The following is a 4,556-nucleotide window of genomic DNA, read 5'->3' as shown; positions in this document are numbered from 1 at the left end:
TATTTACTTGTTTATTGCTTCACCGAGTATAAATACTGTAAAACAAGAATCTGACTTTCTAGTTTATTACCACATCCTCAGCATTTAGTGCACTGCGGCTCTGAAGAACTATTCATCAATTAAATTTTTATATAAATCATACGGTCACAGCAAAATCAACAAATCCCCAAACTGTGTATTTCTCTAGAATCTATTTTCTTTTACACAGAAATGGCTTTGATTTGTTGTTATTAATTGCATTTTTTAAAGTTTTTATTTATTTGAGAGAGAGAGAGACCACAAGCAGGGGGAGGGGCAGAAGGAGAGGGAGAAACAGATTCCCCACCGAGCAGGGAGCCCGATGCGGGGCTCCATCCCAGGACCCCAGAATCATGACATGAGCCGAAAGGCAGACGCTTAACCAACTGAAACACCCAGGCACCCCAACTGTATTTATTTTTTGAATAAAATGAGAATATATTAGAAAAACAAGAGGAAACTTCCCCTAATGTGGGCATGGGAATCACACTTGTAGTACTTTGCCTCATAGGGGAGAGGAGGATGAATCCCAAGCTTAAACTGTGTAGCACAACAAGCGGATATAGCACTGACCTAGAAAATTCCATGAATTCCTTGAAAGTCCAACTATTCACAGAAAATCCATATTCAAGTGCAGACTTTAATTTGGAGTTAGTTTTCTGTTGGATCTGTATATAGCTTTGAAAGTGATTAAAGCTATATACAGATTGATTTCTGCATTTAGAAATTAATCACACACATGGCTGGATTATAGTCATCATGACTGCTGTCCTAGCGCAACCTTGCTCTGTGAGACTGAAAAAAAAAAAAAAAAGTGAGAAAACCCACCCACCTACCCCATAGCCAAACACTTAGAGACACACTACCTATAGAGGGGTTGCTTCACATGTTCTTTTCTCTAAAAACATTATCTAGAATTTTTTTCTGTTAGCTTTTCCAATTCTTCATACATTTCTAAATAGGATGGATTATTTTGGCTGATAAAAATGTGGCTAGCATTAATCAACATAGCTCTGTCAACTCTTAATTCTGAAAATAAAATAACATTTCACTATCTTCAAACTATTTTTTTTTTTTTTAAGCAATGTTGGTATCACTACTGACAGTGAAAGAAGGGAAATGATTTGACTCCTGTACCCTTTTCTAGCTACATCTTTCTGCTGTGGCTTGCTTCCACAGCCTTTTCCACGAACGCCAAAATGTAATTGAAAATATTCAAGGCTTTCTTTCATCTTTGTAGGTTTAATTGGTCAGTCCTTTCTGTTTAGCTGAATTTTAAGACCTCTCTTTTTCTGGCTAATTTCTATTCAGATTTCAAATCAGAGACCAAAGTTAAACTCCTCCAGATGGGTGGCCACCTTCTGCAAATGAAAAATTTCCAAAGGAGAGTAGATTCAACTCAAACACCATGGATGTGCTGAGATACCATTGATTTAATTATTCATTTATGAATTAAAGCTTTTCTTGGATTACTGTGATACATTATTTTTATAGAGGATATAATGTATCTTCGAAATTATAAATACCTATATCTATAAATAGTAATATTTTGCTGGAAATTTCTTTTTAAATACATATATATTTTGGATGTTTAAAAGCATTTTTTTCCATTAAAATAGTAATATTTTGCTGGAAATTTCTTTTTAAATACATATATATTTTGGATGTTTAAAAGCATTTTTTTCCATTATAAATGGCACTTCAAAGTAATGGACATCTTGTTCCTACATCTTTGTAAATTTTTCTGATTATTTCCTTTAGATTTTTAGAAACAGAAATTGTCTTAACAATCTGTTTAGAAACAGATACATGTCTTAACATTTAACATACATTGTCAAGTTGTCACTGTGAAAGTTTGTACCAATTCTCACTCTTATGATAGCCCATGGGGGTGCCCTTTGCTCCCAAATACTGCAAACTTTGGGTTTAATAAATTGTTTTAACTTCACAACACTCAGACACAGTCTATGTTGTTTTTTGGGTCTTTTATACCAATAGAATGCTGGAAAATAGAAAAGAAAGTCTTAACATCATGAGTTTGGGATTAAAGGACTTTCCCTTTTTAGTTCATACATATCTACTTTCAAATTTATTTAACGAGTAGATTACACTTTATTTATTTTCAAAAGATTTTATTTATTTATTTGAGTGAGAGAGAGCGTGCACACACATGAGAGAGCAAGAGTGGTGGGGGGGGTGCAGAGAGAGAGAGGGAGAAACAGACTCCCCGCTGAGCAGGGAGCCCAATACCAGACTCAATTCCAGAACCCTGGGATCATGACCTGAGTTGAAGGCAGACGCTTAACTGATTGAGCCACTCAGGCACCCCTACATTACTCTTTAACTATTTCAAACACTAAAATTATTTGCATTTGGAAATCTCTTTAATGGTCATTCTGAAAAGACAGTCTTGCACAATGGGTAAAACTGCGAGGTGAAGACTCACACAGGTCTGAGTCCAAATTCAAGCACATGCGCATATGCACATGAAAGACAGTTAACCATCTGGAATATGAGGGTGATAACACTTTTAAGGTAAAAAATGATCTTACAAATGTTGAGAACTTAGAGAAATCTTTGACACACAACAGGCACATTAACTGTATACAACCAGCATATAACAGGCAGTCAATAAACCACGGCAATAAAGAAGCTAATGACTAATATAGCATTTCAGATTTATGCATTAGTCAATAAAACATGGAATTCACCTATGTGCTTGGGCATCTATTTTGTGATATTTTTTCCAAAGGTAATGAATATAACAAAGCAAAACTAATTTGGTGAATGTGATTATTTGTGTTATTATCATAAATGGGTTTATGAAATTTTATAGACTATTCTTTGAAGCAGGTTAATTGCATTTGTCCAATAAGAAGAGATTTAGTACTATAAATAGAAAACACTTAAAGATTTTTCGACTATGTCTTAAAAGCATTTAGCTGAAATTAAATATACACTATGATATTTTGCTCATTACCTTAAAGTTGGAAGACAAATGTTTCAGAAGTTAATTATTTTAATACACATCTAAAATTCAAATTATAATTCTTCTACAAAATTCAATAAACTAACTTAAAAAGATTGTTACTCAGCTAAAAGTTAAGACAAACAAACACAACAAAACTAGCTCCTGTGTGCTAGAATATTTTTTTTTACAAGTCTCTCAATTTGGTCATTAGTATTCCCACTGAAGGAAAATCAACAGTCCTACAGAATTAAACAAGGCCATCAGAAACAAATTTAAAATAGAGTCACACCTAAATTAAGGGACTGAAGAAATTTGTCCTTCCACCTATTAATTGAGCACCTGCAAAGTCCTAGACTTTTGACACTTAGGGAGGTATAAAGAGTGGGAAAATTATGTGATATGTGTCTTCAAGAATGAGTAGCATTATTTCACCAAACAGAGTGGACAGGTATTATTAAGCAGAGGAAGGACTTAACATGTGCAAACACAGGGGGGGTAATTCAGGGTGCAGAGAAACTAGGGTGGTTGTGTAGAAACCCTGGCTTAGAAGACTTTCAGTCTAAGGCAGAAGGATAGTTGAGGATGGCTTATGTTAAGAAGACTGGATCTTGTTCACTTCCCTCATTTATCAAGAAACATGGGAAATCTCAGAAATCTTACCCCTCTCATAATATCTGCCCCATCTCTTAACGTCATAAATGACATAGGAATAACCTAGATCATCAACTATTTCACAGCTTAATCTTGCTACTTTTTCTACCTAAGGCACCCTACAGTCTCTCAGTACTTCTAAGTACTTTCCTCAGTACTTCCAAATTTCAGCTAGATGATCTTTTCAGGAGATGATCTGTTAATTACTTAGTAGAGAAAATTAGATCTATACGTTGGGAACTACATCACCTTTCTTCCTCAAACATACAAATTCACCTAAATCTACAATTGCCTTTTAAATTTTAACTTTTCCTTTTGTGGCAGGGGAATCATTTACTCTGTTACGTAAAACAATTCTTTCACCAAAATTTTTAAATTTGAATGCCCTTAGGACATACACTGCAGTCACCCACAGAATCCATAACGGTTTACTGCTTTAGAGATGGTGTTTTGCCTACACAGGGTCACATATTTTGCTAGGCATCTAACAGCATATAATTTGGGGCATCTTGAACTACATTTTCTCCCTTTTATATATTTGACATTGAGTTTTTAGCTAAATCCTTCCTCTGTATATATAAAACCATTCAAATAAATTACATAAATAAATAAACAGACCCTCTAATGGTAGCACACCATCCTTTCTTCTCCCTCACAGGCAAATTTTTCAAGGAGCATTATGTACTATCTGAGTTTCTGTCCACTTCTTTCTCTCTCACTGACATTCTCAACTTACTCTAATCTGTTTCAGATTCCTATTACTCACAGAAGTAGTTGATAAGGTCACCTGTATACCCCCCAGTGGATAAATCTAATAAACGCTGGCCAGCTTTTTCTTCCCCCCATACCACTAAAGATACTTGATGCCTCCCTTAGCCTTGAAACTGGTCCTCTAGCTTGTGTCTCATGACATTCT

Source organism: Ursus americanus, chromosome 15, assembly GCF_024610735.1.
Source record: "Ursus americanus isolate L20-20 chromosome 15, mUrsAme1.1.p, whole genome shotgun sequence".
NCBI classification, from domain to species: Eukaryota; Metazoa; Chordata; class Mammalia; order Carnivora; family Ursidae; genus Ursus; species Ursus americanus.
Note: the sequence above shows the minus strand (reverse complement) of the source record.